The sequence below is a fragment of the Triticum dicoccoides genome, chromosome 5A, assembly GCF_002162155.2.
Source record: "Triticum dicoccoides isolate Atlit2015 ecotype Zavitan chromosome 5A, WEW_v2.0, whole genome shotgun sequence".
Taxonomy (NCBI): Eukaryota; Viridiplantae; Streptophyta; class Magnoliopsida; order Poales; family Poaceae; genus Triticum; species Triticum dicoccoides.
The window spans coordinates 271,454,503-271,471,236 of NC_041388.1; positions in this window are offsets into that span (position 1 = coordinate 271,454,503).

A 16,734-nucleotide genomic window follows, 5' to 3' on the forward strand; every position below is an offset into this window, starting at 1 on the left:
AGACAAGACAAGGAAGTGGTGCTTCCTCTTTTTTTCCACGCTCGTGTCGTCTCCCCCGCGGGCGACGTGGACGAAACCCAAGCCGCCACATCAGCTCCTCCTTCCAGATCTGCCCTCCCCTCGCTGCCGCCGGCAAGCACCGCCGGGCAAAGCCCGCGCGGCGTCGGCTGCGGGGGCCTTCCAATTTTTCCTTTAGCGAGGTCAAGGCAGTGCAGGGCCACCTGGCTGAGGAGAGGCGTGGGGGCGCGACGGCCGCGGCGTGCAGGCGCCGTTGGCGCGGTGCGCACGCGTCGGCGGGTGCGCCACGCGCGGCGAGCGGCTGCTGGCGGGTGCGAGGAGCGCGGCGAGCGGGTGCTGGGGCTGGCAAGTGCGAGGTGCGCGGCGAGCGGGCCTGGGCGAACGCGACGAGCGGGAGCGGGTGCCGCTTTAGCGCGCCTGGGCGCTGCACACCTGTGAGCGCTGGCGCGATGCGGGTGGCCGGGGGCTTGCGGATCTGGCGTGCTTACGCGTCCAGCGGAGGTGCGGGCCTCGCCGTGGCCGTTTTAGATCTGGCGCGCTCAGGGACGGATCTTGTTAGGGATACTACTACTGGATGTAAACCGGCCAGGGATAGCCGGTTTAACTTTATGAAGATTAGAAGCCCATGAAGACGTAAGAATAATGACGCTTTATGAAGGCCCAAGGCCCAGAGGCGAATTAATGCTTATAGATGTAAACCGACCTTATTATGTAACTTGCATTGTAATATAGGAAGTATAGAGACCGGACCGGACACGTTTAAAATCCGGCTTTGGGACTCTGTAAACCTGCGGGCGTCAACCTATATATATAAAGGGACGACCCGGCAGCGGTTCAGGGACACACAACAACTCGAGGGCCAGTCAAAGCGGATTCGCTCCCTGGTCATCGAAAACCTAGCAATACCAATCACAACTAGACGTAGGCTTTTACCTTCATCGAAGGGGCCGAACTAGTATAAACTCCCCGTGTTCCTTTGTCCGGTTTAACCCCTTTAAGCTAACCCGTTGCGATGGCTCCACGACTAACTCCTTTCACGAGGACATCTGCCATGACAAACCCACGACAGTTGGCGCCCACCGTGGGGCTATCGCACGATGGTTTCGAGTTCTTAAAGGGCAGTTTTAATGGACTCAAGGGATATGCTGTGGGCCGGATGACGAAGAGTCATCGCGGCAAGCTCTACATCGACAACGCAGGATGGGGCCCCGAAGCTGATTCAATCGAATACGGGTACCGGGTCCCCTTTGGTGTGATTCACGTCTTCATCGGTAAGATTGGCGAACCGGGCCCTGAGCCGGACACCTGCACCGACATTATCGAGACGGCTCAGCGTGCAAGCCCTTCCCCGGTTCAGCCCATGGCAAAGCATGTTTTCGTAGGTGTCATCCACGGAGCAGAATATGAGGACGGACCGGCATCTGATGGAGAAACCGTCGTCTGCTCCGACGATGAGTCTTCTAGAGAGACCGAATCGCTTTATCAGCTGCAGGACGGCCGGATTAGTGGAGGTTCCGAGGGCAACAGTATTCCGGACTCCCCAGATCTACCAAACCGGGCAGCTATCTTCATGGCCGGTACACAATCAGCGCCCCACTCATCGACCCCCGTAGCAATGCTCTTCGGTTCGGTAACAGCCACGCCAGCAGGGGCAGGGGGCTCTGCGGCACCTCCGGCTCAAGTTCTATCTGACTTATTCGACGCTTTGGCAACATTGATGGCCGCAGAGGTGGATGCAGCAGCCCGGGATCAGCACAACGCGGAGATCGCAAAGGTAAAGGATCAGCTAACTTAGGCTAAAACGGACCTAGCAGCAGAGAACGCTAGGATAGCTACAAAACGGGCCGAGTTGGAAGCTCAGGCCTACCGGCTTAGGCTGGATCAGAATGCTTCAGAGGAAGTCATGAGAATAAGATACCGACCGCATCTCCCGCCGAGTTATGAGCCAAGGAATCTCTTCAATACGCCAGGAGCAGGAACGAGTAACCAGCCAATAGTAAACCGGATGGAGGCGCCAGGGACAGGAGCGCCGGTTCAGCCGCGCACGACGGACCCGCCTCGTCAGAACAACATTGTGCCAAAGTATGTTCCAACGCCTCCCGGGCATTACTCCAACCCGTTGGACAACATTGTGGCCGCCGCTTCATGATTGGCAGCCCTCCCAACCGACGGCGAATCACCAGTTGCGATTGAGGCACGACGGGCCAGAGATCTCCTTCAAACAGCTCTAAACCAGCAGCAGGCATATTCGCACAGTCGTGAGAGGATTCATTCCACTCCCCGTCCAAGCCGGAGTTACAGCAGGCACGTTGAGGATGAACCGGCCGTGTCAAGCAGTGCACGTCGCCGTAATTCGCCGTGAGGGCACAACCCGGCAGGAAGAGGTGCTAATGCGTAGGATGTGGTGGATTATGGTCGCGCACGTCGAGAGGCCGAGTTAGCAACTCTGCACGGAGCCCGTCAACATACTACAGTTCACCCTACCGCTTCAGTAGAGCCAGGTGTGGTATTCAGTTCCATAGGGGTGTCGTGTCTCACCCCCGCTTTGCGTAATGTGAGACTGCCCAAGGACTTCAAAGGACCTCGTAAGATACCCAATTACACCGCCGATCTACAACCATAGGCATGGGTTGAAAGCTACAAGATGGCAATAGAGATGTTAGATGTGGATGAAGCAGTATGTGCTAAATACTTCACCATGATGTTGGAAGGAACAACTCTTACTTGGTTGAAGAGCTTACCAGCTAATTCTGTTGGATCATGGGCCGAATTGAAGCACCGGTTTATCTAGAACTTCAAAGATACTTGTAAGAAGCCCATGTCAATTGTGGGTCTGGCCGCTTGTGTCCAAGAGGATGGGGAGTCCACGACCCATTGGGTAAAGCGGGTCTCAGCTATTCTGCATTCATCGGATCGTATCAATGCAGATATGGCAGTGCTAACGTTGGAGGGCAATTGTTGTTTTTTGCCGCTCAAACAGAAGTTAGGAAGGCTCAAATGCCACTGCAATGATATGTCAACGCTTACGCTCGCTTTGGTTAAGTACGCCGATTCAGATAATACCAAAGACTCTGACTCAGAGGAGGACAAACCAGGGAAAGGGAAAAAACAACGGCAACACCAAGGGTCAGCAGCATAATCCGGCAGGCCATGGGAACAATGGTAAACGCAAGGCCGACAACAGTCTGGACTTTGTGGCTAACACCAATGCTCAGGAGAATGGTCAGCGTCGTAAGGGTAAGCAGCCCCAGAGGGGCGGAGGTTCAGGCCCCAGTTTGGAGCGCTTATTAAAGCAACCCTGTCCAAAGCATGGATCAAAGGAGAAGCCAGCATCACATCTTTGAAAGGATTGTTACATCATGCGGGATTTCAAGAACTCCAATATGTTTCAGTATGATAATGGCCCGCCCGGAGGTTCAGGAGGTGGTTTCCACGGGCCGGGTTACGGAGGTGGCAGCTCCGGTTCAGGATTTCAGGGCAATCAAACCGGACACAGTAATCAAGGGAACCATGGCAACCAAGGAGGTTACAACCATTAGGGGAACCAGCAACAGCAGCAGTCGGGTTACCAGAGAAATCCTAAGCAGCTAAATAGTGGGCAATATCATGTCTTTACCACTAGCTTGTGTAAGCGTGATCAGAAGCTTCACAAGAGGGCAGTAAACTCTGTTGAACCGGCGGTGCCTCGGTATTTGCGCTGGTCTGAGCAACCCATTTTGTGGAGTAGAGAGGATCACCCACCCCGGTTTGACAATCCGGGTCACTTGGCCCTAGTGGTGGCCCCTCAAGTTGGGGGATATAAGTTCATTAAGGTACTCATGGATGGGGGAAATAGTATCAACATTCCATATTATGATACCTTCCATCGTATGGGGTTGACAGATAAGAGTCTTAACCGTCAAACACTGTTTTCCACGGTGTGGTGCCTCGCAAGTCTGCATATCCAGTGGGCAAGATAGCCTTAGAGGTGGCTTTTGGAGATGACTATGATTCAAGGTCAGAAACATTAACTTTTGAGGTGGTGAAAATCAAAAGTCCATATCACGCTTTGTTTGGGCGACCGGCTTATGCTAAGTTCATGGCGAGGCCGTGTTATGTTTATCTACAGCTTAAAATGCCAGGTCATAAGGGGACCATCACAGTACACGGGAGCAGGAAGATCGCTTTGGAATGTGAGGAAGGTGATGCGGCTTATGCTGAGTCGGTTTGTGCCACGGAGGAGCTGAAGTTTTATAAAGACCAAGTTGATCCGGCGGATATGACCTCTTTGAAAAAGCCAACTACGGAACACGATCCGGCGTTGAAGTTTAAATCGGCCACATATACTAAGATGGTTGATTTTGTTCCTAGCGATTCATCCAAGCAGTTCAGCATCAGTGCTAACCTGGATCCCAAATAGGAAAGCGCGCTCATCGAGTTCATCCGTGAGAACCGGGACATCTTTGCATGGAAACCTTCTGACATACCAGGTGTACCGAGGGAACTCGCTGAGCACACACTTAACATTGATCCTAAGTTTAAACCGGTCCGGCAGTTTCTCCGCCGCTTCAATGAAGAAAGGCGCAAGGCTATTGGTGAGGAGGTAGCTCGGTTGTTGGCCGCAGGGTTATCGAGGAGGTCTTTCACCCAGAATGGTTGGCTAATCCGGTGCTGGTCCTTAAGAAAAATGACACTTGGCGTATGTGTGTGGATTACACAGACTTGAACAAAGCTTGCCCTGCAGAACCCTTTGCCCTCCCTCGTATTGATCAGATCATTGATGCTACGGTGGGTTGTGACCGTTTGTGTTTTCTAGACGATTATTCTGGTTATTATCAGATCAAAATGGCAGTTAAGGACCAGGAGAAGACATCCTTCATAACTCCCTTTGGAGCCTTCTGATATGTCTCTATGCCCTTTGGGCTCAAAAGTTCCCAGGCGACTTATCAACGCTGTGTTCAGAATTGTCTTCATAAGTAGATTGGGCGCAATGTTCATGCATATGTTGGGGAACGTAGTAATTTCAAAAAAATTCCTACGCACACACAAGATCATGGTGATGCATAACAATGAGAGGAGAGAGTGTTGTCCATGTACCCTCGTAGATCGAAAGCGGAAGCGTTAGCACAACGCGATTGATGTAGTCGTACGTCTTCACGATCCGACCGATCCAAGTACCGAACGCACGGCACCTCCGAGTTCAGCACACGTTCAGCTCGATGACGTCCCGCGAACTCCGATCCAGCAGAGCTTCACGGGAGAGTTCCGTCAGCACGACGGTGTGGTGATGGTGATGATGTTGCTACCAATGCAGGGCTTCGCCTAAGCACCGCTACGATATGACCGAGGTGGAATATGGTGGAGGGGGGCACCGCACACGGCTGGGAGAGGTCAACTGATCAACTTGTGTGTCTAGAGGTGCCCCCCTGCCCCTGTATATAAAGGAGCAAGGGGGGAGGCCGGCCGGCCCTCTATGGGCGCGCCAGTAGGAGGAGTCCTCCTCCTAGTAGGAGTAGGACTCCCCTTTCCTACTCCTACTAGGAGGAGGAAAGGAAGGAGGAGAAGGAGAAGGAAGGAGAAGGAAGAAAAGGAGGAAAGGGGGGCCGGCCCCCTAGTCCAATTTGGTTTGAGCTAGGGGGGGCGCGTGCCCTGCCTCCTCTCTTCCACCACTTGGCCCATGAGGCCCATTACTTCTTCCTCGTATTCTCGTAACTCCCTGGTACCCCTGAAAATACCCGAATCACTCAGAACATTTTCTATGTCCGAATATAGTCGTCCAATATATCAATCTTTATGTCTCGACCATTTCAAGACTACTCGTCATGTCCCCGATCTCATCCGGGACTCCGAACTACCTTCGGTACATCAAATCACATAAACTCATAATACAAGCGTCACTGAAACTTTAAGCGTGCGGACCCTACGGGTTTGAGAACTATGTAGACATGATCGAGAAATGTCTCCGGTCAATAACCAATAGCGGAACCTGGATGCTCATATTGGCTCCCACATATTCTACGAAGATCTTTATATGTGAGACCGCATAACAACATACGTTGTTCCCTTTGTCATCGGTATGTTACTTGCCCGTGATTTGATCGTCGGTATCTCAATGCCTAGTTCAATCTCGTTACCGGCAAGTCTCTTTACTCATTCTGTAATACATCATCCTGCAACTAACTCATTAGTTGCAATGCTTGCAAGGCTTTAAGTGATGTGCATTACCGAGAGGGCCCAGAGATACCTCTCCGATAGTCGGAGTGACAAATCCTAATCTTGAAATACGCCAACCCAACAAGTACCTTCGGAGACACCTGTAGAGCACCTTTATAATCACCCAGTTACGTTGTGACGTTTGGTAGCGCACAAAGTGTTCCCCCGGTAAACGGGAGTTGCATAATCTCATAGTCATAGGAACATGTATAAGTTATGAAGAAAGCAATAGCAACAAACTAAACGATCAAGTGTTATACTAATGGAATGGGTCAAGTCAATCACATCATTCTCCTAATGATGTGATCCCGTTAATCAAATGACAACTCATGTCTATGGTTAAGAAACATAACCATCTTTGATCAACGAGCTAGTCAAGTAGAGGCATACTAGTGACACTCTGTTTGTCTATGTATTCACACATGTATTATGTTTCCGGTTAATACAATTCTAGCATGAATAATAAAAATTTATCATGATATAAGGAAATAAATAATAACTTTATCATTGCCTCTAGGGCATATTTCCTCCAGTCTCCTACTTGCACTAGAGTCAATAATCTAGTTCACATCACCATGTGATTTAATAGCAATAGTTCACATCACCATGTGATTAACACCCATAGTTCACATCGACATGTGACCAACACCCAAAGGGTTTACTAGAGTCAATAATCTAGTTCACATCGCTATGTGATTAACACCCAAAGAGAACTAAGGTGTGATCATGTTTTGCTTGTGAGAGAAGTTTAGTCAACGGGTCTGCCATATTCAGATCCGTACGTATTTTGCAAATTTCTATGTCAAGAATGCTCTGCACGGAGCTACTCTAGCTAATTGCTCCCACTTTCAATATGTATCCAGATTGAGACTTAGAGTCATCTAGATTAGTGTCGAAACTTGCATCGACGTAACCCTTTAGGATGAACCTTTTGTCACCTCCATAATCGAGAAACATATCCTTATTCCACTAAGGATAATTATGACCAATGTCTAGTGATCTACTCCTAGATCACTATTGTACTCCCTGGCCAAACTCAGGGCAGGGTATACAATAGGACTGGTACACAGCATGGCATACTTTATAGAACCTATGGCTGAGGCATAGGGAATGACTTTCATTCTCTCTCTATCGTCTGCCGTGGTCGGACTTTGAGTCTTACTCAATTTCACACCTTGTAACACAGGCAAGAACTCTTTCTTTGACTGATCCATTTTGAACTCCTTCAAAAACTTGTCAAGGTATGTACTCATTGAAAACTTATCAAGCGTCTTGATCTATCTCTATAGATCTTGATGCTCAATATGTAAGAAGCTTCACCGAGGTCTTTCTTTGAAAAACTCCTTTCAAACACTCCTTTATACTTTGCAGAATAATTCTACATTATTTCCAATCAACAATATGTCATACACATATACTTATCAGAAATGCTGTAGTGCTCCCACTCACTTTCTTGTAAATACAGGCTTCACCGCAAGTCTGTATAAAACTATATGCTTTGATTAACTTATCAAAGCGTATATTCCAACTCCGAGATGCTTACACCAGTCCGTAGATGGATTGCTGGAGCTTGCATATTTTGTTAGTACCTTTAGGATTGACAAAACCTTCTGGTTGCATCATATACAACTCTTCTTTAATAAATCCATTAAGGAATGCAGTTTTGTTTATCCATTTGCCAGATTTCATAAAATGCGGCAATTGCTAACATTATTCGGACAAACTTAAGCATAGATACGAGTGAGAAACTCTCATCGTAGTCAACACCTTGAACTTGTCGAAGACCTTTTGCGACAATTCTAGCTTTATAGATAGTAACACTACTATCAGCGTCCGTCTTCCTCTTGAAGATCCATTTAATCTCAATGACTCGCCGATCATTGGGCAAGTCAATCAAAGTCCATACTTTGTTCTCATATATGGATCTCATCTCAGATTTCATGGCCTCAAACCATTTCGCGGAATCTGGGCTCATCATCGCTTCCTCATAGTTCGCAAGTTCGTCATGGTCTAGTAACATGACTTCCAGAACAGGATTAGCGTACCACTCTGGTGCAGATCTCACTCTGGTTTACCTACGAGATTCGGTAGTAACTTGATCTGAAGTTACATGATCATCATCATTAGCTTCCTCACTAATTGGTGTAGTAGTCACAGGAACATATTTCTGTGATGAACTACTTTCCAATAAGGGAGCAGGCACAGTTACCTCATCAAGTTCTACTTTCCTCCCACTCACTTCTTTCGAGAGAAACTCCTTCTCTAGAAAGGATCCATTCTCAGCAATGAATATATTGCCTTCGGATCTGTGATAGAAGGTGTACCCAACATTTTCTTTTGGGTATCCTATGAAGATTTACTTCTCCGATTTGGATTCGAGCTTATCAAGTTGAAACTTTTTCACATAAGCATCGCAGTCCCAAACTTTAAGAAACGACAGCTTAGGTTTCTCGCCAAACCACAGTTCAAACGGCATCGCCTCAACGGATTTAGATGGTGCCCTATTTAACGTGAATGTAGTTGTCTCTAATGCATAACCCCAAAACGATAGTGGTAATCGGTAAGAAACATCATAGATCGCACCATATCTAATAAAGCACGGTTACGATGTTCGGACACACCATTACACTGTGGTGTTCCAGGTGGCGTGAGTAGTGAAACTATTTCACATTGTTTTAACTGAAGGCCAAACTCATAACTCAAATATTTTACTTCTGCGATGATCGTAGAAATTTTTATTTTTGTTACGATGATTCTCCACTTCACTCTGAAATTCTTTGAACTTTTCAGATATTTCAGACTTGTGTTTCATCAAGTAGATATACTCATATCTGCTCAAATCATCTGTGAAGATCAGAAAATAATGATACCTGCCGCGAGCCTCAATATTCATCAGACCACATACATCAGTATGTATGATTTCCAACAAATCTGTTGCTCGCTCCATTGTTCCGGAGAACGGAGTCTTAGCCATCTTGCCCATGAGGCATGGTTCGCAAGCATCAACTGATTCATAATCAAGTGATTCGAAAAGCCCATCAGCATGGATTTTCTTCATGCGCTTTACACCAATATGACCTAAACGGCAGTGCCACAAATAAGTTGCACTATCATTATTAACTTTGCATCTTTTGGCTTCAATATTATGAAAATGTGTATTACCACGATCGAGATCCAACAAACCATTTTCATTGGGTGTATGACCATAGAAGGTTTTATTCATGTAAACAGAACAACAATTATTCTCTAACTTACATGAATAATCGTATTGCAATAAACATGATCCAATCATATTTATGCTTAACGCAAACACCAAATAACATTTATTTAGGTTCAACACTAATCCCGAAAGTATAGGGAGTGTGCGATGATGATCATATCAATCTTGGAACCACTTCCAACACACATCGTCACTTCACCCTTAACTAGTCTCTGTTTATTTTGCAACTCCCATTTCGAGTTACTACTCTTAGCAAATGAACCAATATCAAATACCGAGGGGTTGCTATAAACACTAGTAAAGTACACATCAATAACATGTATATCAAATATAGCATTGTTCAGTTTGCCATCCTTCTTATCCGCCAAATACTTGGGGTAGTTCCGCTTGCAGTGATCAGTCCCTTTGCAGTAGAAGCACTTAGTCTCAGGCTTAGGTACGGACTTGGGCTTCTTCAATTGAGTAGCAACTTCCTTGCCGTTCTTCTTGAAGTTCCCCTTCTTCCCTCTGCCCTTTTCTTGAAACTAGTGGTCTTGTCAACCATCAATACTTGATGCTTTTCTTGATGTCTACCTTCGTCGATTTCAGCATCACGAAGAGCTTGGGAATTGTTTTCGTCATCCCTTGCATACTATAGTTCATCACGAAGTTCTACTAACTTGGTGATGGTGTCTAGAGATTTCTGTCAATCACTATTTTATCTGGAAGATTAACTTCCACTTGATTCAAGCGATTGTAGTACCTAGACAATCTGAGCACATGCTCACTGCTTGAGCTATTCTCCTCCATCTTTTAGCTATAGAACTTGTTGGAGACTTCATATCTCTCAACTCGGGTATTTGCTTGAAATATTAACTTCAACTCCTGGAACATCTCATATGGTCCATGACGTTCAAAACGTTTTTGAAGTCCCGATTATAAGCCGTTTAAGCATGGTGCACTAAACTATCAAGTAGTCATCATATTGAGCTAGCCAAACATTCATAACATTTGCATCTGCTCCTGCAATAGGTTTGTCACCTAGCGGTGCATCAAGGACATAATTCTTCTGTGCAGCAATGAGGATAAACCTCAGATCATGGATCCAATCCGCGTCATTGCTACTAACACCTTTCAACTTAGTTTTCTCTAGGAACATATAAAAAATAAAATAGGGGAGCTAAACGCGAGCTATTGATCTACAACATAGATATGCTTATACTACCAGGACTAAGTTCATGATAAATTTAAGTTCAATTAATCATATTATTTAAGAACTCCCACTTAGAAAGACATCCCTCTAATCTTCTAAGTGATCACGTGATCCAAATCAACTAAACCATAACCGATCATCACGTGAAATGGAGTAGCTTTCAATGGTGAACATCAATATGTTGATCATATCTACTATATGATTCACGCTCGACCTTTCGGTCTTAGTGTTCCGAGGCCATATCTGCATATGCTAGGCTCGTCAAGTTTAACCTGAGTATTCTACGTGTGCAAAAACTGGCTTGCACCCGTTGTAGATGGACATAGAGCTTATCACACCCGATCATCACGTGGTGTCTGGGCACGCCGAACTTTGGCAACGGGGCATACACAGGGAGAACACTTTTATCTTGAAATTTAGTGAGAGATCATCTTATAAAGCTACCGTCGAACTAAGCAAAATAAGATGCATAAAAGATAAACATCACATGTAATCAAAATATGTGACATGATATAGCCATCATCATCTTGTACCTTTGATCTCCATCTACAAAGCATCGTCATGATTTCCTTCATCACCGGCATGACACCATGATCTCCATCATCTTGATCTATATCAATGTGCTGTCACATGGTCGTCTCGCCAACTATTGCTCTTGCAACTATTACTATCGCATAGCGATAAAGTAAAGCAGGTATTTGGCGCTTGCATCTTATGCAATAGAGAGACAACCATAAGGCTTTTGCCAGTTGCCGGTAACTTCAACAAAACATGATCATCTCATACAACAACTTATATCACGTCTTGACCATATCACATCACAACATGCCCTGCAAAAACAAGTTAGACGTCCTCTACTTTGTTGTTGCAAGTTTTACGTGGCTGCTATGGGCTTAGCAAGAACCGTTCTTACCTACGCATCAAAACCAGAATGATAGTTTGTCAAGTTGGTGCTGTTTTAACCTTCGCAAGGACCGGGTGTAGCCACACTCGATTCAACTAAAGTTGGAGAAACTGACACCCGCCAGCCACCTGTGTGCAAAGCACGTCGGTAGAACCAGTCTCGCATAAGCGTACGCGTAATGTCGGTCCGGGCCGCTTCATCCAACAATACCGCCGAACCAAAGTATGACATGCTGGTAAGCAGTATGACTTATATCGCCCACAACTCACTTGTGTTCTACTCGTGCATATAACATCAACGCATAAAACCAGGCTCAGATGCCACTGTTGGGGAACGTAGTAATTTCAAAAAAATCCTACGCACACACAAGATCATGGTGATGCATAGCAACGAGAGGAGAGAGTGTTGTCCACGTATCCTTGTAGACCGAAAGCGGAAGCGTTAGCACAACGCGATTGATGTAGTCGTACGTCTTCACGATCCAACCGATCCAAGTACCGAACGCACGGCACCTCCGAGTCCAGCACACATTTAGCTCGTTGACGTCCCGCGAACTCCGATCCAGCAGAGCTTCACGGGAGAGTTCCGTCAGCACGATGGCGTGGTGACGGTGATGATGTTGCTACCGACGCAGGGCTTCGCCTAAGCACCGCTACGATATGACCGAGATGGAATATGGTGGAGGGGGGCACCAAACACGGCTGGGAGAGATCAACTAATCAACTTGTGTGTCTAGAGGTGCCCCCCTGCTCCTGTATATAAAGGAGCAAGGGGGGAGGCCGGCCGGCCCTCTATGGGCGCGCCAGGAGGAGGAGTCCTCCTCCTAGTAGGAGTAGGACTCCCCTTTCCTACTTCTACTAGGAGGAGGAAAGGAAGGAGGAGAAGGAGAAGGAAGGAGAAGGAGGAAAAGGAGGAAAGAGGGGCCGGCCCCCTAGTCCAATTCGGTTTGGGCTAGGGGGGCCACGCGCCCTGCCTCCTCTCTTCCACCACTTGGCCCATGAGGCCCATTACTTCTTCCTCGTATTCTCGTAACTCCCGGGTACCCCCGAAAATATCCGAATCACTCGGAACCTTTCCGATATCCGAATATAGTCATCCAATATATCGATCTTTACGTCTCGACCATTTCGAGACTACTTGTCATGTCCCCGGTCTCATCCGGGACTCCGAACTACCTTCGGTACATCAAATCACATAAACTCATAATACAATCGTCACCGAAACTTTAAGCATGCGGACCCTACGGGTTCGAGAACTATGTAGACATGACCGAGACATGTCTCCGGTCAATAACCAATAGCGAAACCTGGATGCTCATATTGGCTCCCACATATTCTACGAAGATCTTTATTGGTCAGACCGCATAACAACATACGTTGTTCCATTGGTCATCGGTATGTTACTTGCCCGAGATTTGATCGTCGGTATCTCAATACCTAGTTCAATCTCATTACCGGCAAGTCTCTTTACTCGTTCCGTAATACATCATCCCGCAACTAACTCATTAGTTGCAATGCTTGCAAGGCTTTAAGTGATGTGCATTACCGAGAGGGCCCAGAGATACCTCTCCAACAGTCGGAGTGACAAATCCTAATCTTGAAATACGCCAACCCAACAAGTACCTTCGGAGACACCTGTAGAGCACCTTTATAATCACCCAGTTACATTGTGACGTTTGGTAGCGCACAAAGTGTTCCTCCGGTAAACGGGAGTTGCATAATCTCATAGTCATAGGAACATGTATAAGTTATGAAGAAAGCAATAGCAACAAACTAAACGATCAAGTGCTATGCTAACGGAATGGGTCAAGTCAATCACATCATTCTCCTAATGATGTGATCCCGTTAATCAAATGACAACTCATGTCTATGGTTAGGAAACATGACCATCTTTGATCAACAAGCTAGTCAAGTAGAGGCATACTAGTGACACTCTGTTTGTCTATGTATTCACACATGTATTATGTTTCCGGTTAATACAATTCTAGCATGAATAATAAACATTTATCATGATATAAGGAAATAAATAATAAATTTATCATTGCTTCTACGGCATATTTCCTTTAGCATATGTGGATGATATTGTGATAAAGTCCAGGAAGGAGGAAACATTGATAGATGATTTAAGAGAAACCTTTGACAACCTCTGGGTTTACAAGATGATGCTCAATCCGGAAAAGTGTGTCTTTGGTGTCCCGACAGGCAAACTCTTGGCTTTTATGGTATCAAATAGAGGCATTGAGGCTAATTCGGAAAAAATTCAGCAATTACTTCTTTGGCTAAACCGGCGTGTATCAATGACGTTCAACGTTTGGCCGGTCGGATTGCGGCTTTGAGCCGGTTTATCAGTCGTCTTGGGGAGAAGGCCATCCCTTTATATCAGATGCTTAAGAAAATAGATGATTTTGTCTGGAGCGAGGCAGCTGATAAAGCATTTGAGGATCTGAAGAGGCAGTTAGCTGAACCGCCTGTGCTTGCAGCCCCGATCGATAAAGAGACGTTGTTGCTATATGTGGCTGCTAATGCCCGAGCTGTTAGCGTGGCTATTGTGGTGGAACGCAAGGATGCTGGCAAGGAATATCTGGTTCAACGGTCGGTTTATTATATCAGTGAGGTGCTCATTGAGTCAAAGCAGAGGTATCCACATTGGCAGAAGCTGGGGTATGGAGTGTTTATGGCAAGCCGGAAGCTTAAACATTATTTTCAGGGTCATCCTATCACAGTGGTCAGTTCAGCCCCTCTGGGAGATATCATTAAAAATGGAGAAGCAACTGGCCGGATTGCCAAATGGGCTATTGAGCTTGGACCTCACGAGCTCGAATACATACCTCGCACAGCAATTAAATCCCAAGCACTCGTGGACTTCATCAATGATTGGACAGAATTGCAAGCACCAGAGGACAAGCCAGATAACACATATTGGACTATTCACTTTGATGGATCTAGACAGTTGGAGGGCTCGGGGGCTGGAGTCATACTAACGTCCCCACGAGGTGACAAGTTTTGTTATGTCATCCGTTTAATGTTCCCTTGTACTAACAATGCAGCTGAATATGAGGCCTTACTCCACTGTCTTCGGATGGCAAAAGAGATGAACTTAAGCCGGGTTAAGTGCTTTGGGGATTCAGATCTGGTGGCTCAACAGGTATCTGGCACTTGGGATTCTAAAGACCCACTCATGGCTGCATATCAACGAGAGCTAGACACAGTGGCTGGTCACTTCAAGGGTTATCAGTGGGATCATATAGACCGGCGAAAGAACGAAGCGGCGGACGCTGTAAGTCGCCTTGGTTCTCAGCGTAAACCGGTCCCACCAAATGTCTTTCTTGACGTGCTGCATAATCCGTTGGTCAAGGTACCAACAGAGGAAGAGTTGGCTATTCCTGACCCGGAGGCTCAATTGGTGGAAGCTTTGCATGTCATACCGGATTGGACAATCCCATACCTGGCTTACATGAACCGGGGCGAGTTACCAGAGGATGAAACCTCGGCCCAGCAGATAATCCGGCGTTCCAAATCGATGACTATACTCAATGGAAAATTACATCGTTACAGCGTCTCAGGAGCAATTCAACATTGTGTTTTTCCTCAAGAGGGTTGTGAGATTTTGCGAGAAATCCATGAAGGGGATTGTGGTCACCACGCCAGTTCAAAGTCTTTGGTGGCTTTCGCCACGGTTTCTATTGGTTAACAACACATGCTGATGCTGAGGATTTAGTCAAACGATGTGACGGTTGTCAAAAATTTGCACACCGTGCTCATATTCCGGCTCAGGAGTTGAGGATGATTCAAATAACATGGCCGTTTGTGACTTGGGGGCTTGATATGGTTGGAGCCTTTAAGCGCTCCAAGGACAAAAAGACCCACTTATTAGTGGCAGTGGACAAGTTCACCAAATGGGTGGAAGCAGAGCCAGTCAGTAAGTGTGATGCGGCCACAGCGGTTCAGTTCATCAAAAAGGTGATATTCCGGTTCGGCTTTCCACACAGTATTATAACTGATAATGGTACTAATCTTTCAAAGGGAGAGATGGAGGAATTTTGCCAACGTGACCACATCCGGCTTGATATAGCATCGGTGGCTCACCCCCAATCTAATGGTCAAGCGGAGAGGGCAAATTAAGAAATTTTGAGAGGTATTAAACCCCGGCTTATGGTTCCTTCGAAGCGGACACCGGGTTGTTGGGTGGAGGAATTACCTTCTGTGTTATGGAGCATCAACACCACACCCAACAGATCTATGAGTTACACACCTTTCTCATGGTTTATGGAGCGGAGGCAGTTCTTCCTAGTGACATACGTCACGACTCGCCCCGTGTGGCAGCTTATGTTGAAGCTGATAATGAGACAGCATGTCAGGATTCACTGGACTTGTTAGATGAGGAGCGTGATCTTGCAGCAGCATGTTCGGCGATTTATCAACAAGATCTCCGACGTTATCACAGCCGTCGGGTTAAGACTAGAACCTTTCAAGAGGGCGATTTGGTGATCCAGCTCATCCAGGATCAGACTGATATGCACAAGTTATCCCCACCTTGGGAAGGACCCTTCGTGGTCAGCAAGAATCTGCACAACGGGTCATACTACCTCATTGATGTTCGAGAGCACAAAGACTCACGTAAATCGGAGTAGGAGACCAAGCGGCCGTGGAATATAGCTCTTCTTCAGCCTTACTATACTTGAGCCACAGGCTCTTCATATGTACATATTTATGACAATGTATATATTATATAATAAACCGGAGCCTCGAATAAAGCGGGGTCTCTGTTCTTTTTACATCATATGTGTGCTTACAAGAGTTTCTACTGACAAAGCGGAGTTTTTTGTTAAACCGGTCTCTGCAGCCGCACGGATATAAAGAGAATCACTAGGGGCTTGGTCATATATGAATTATAGCTACACCTCTTGATCAGTTTGAAACCACAAAAGGATATCACTAGGGGTCTTGGTTGTTGTCACACCATAGCTACACCTCTTGATAGGTGTTAAGCCCAAAAGGAAATTATGTGGAACCAAAGAGAGTCTGTTGCATTAAGCACAGCTAAAACATAGGTAACCACCGAGCACAGCTCACATATTACCTGGGGGCTCGTTGCTTCTCAAAGAACAATGAGTTTTGAACCCTTGTAATAGGCTATCAAGTCAGGCTTGGAAGCCAGGTGTATTCACCTAAAACCCCGGGTTATCCTGCCTCTTTAAGTAAGCCACTC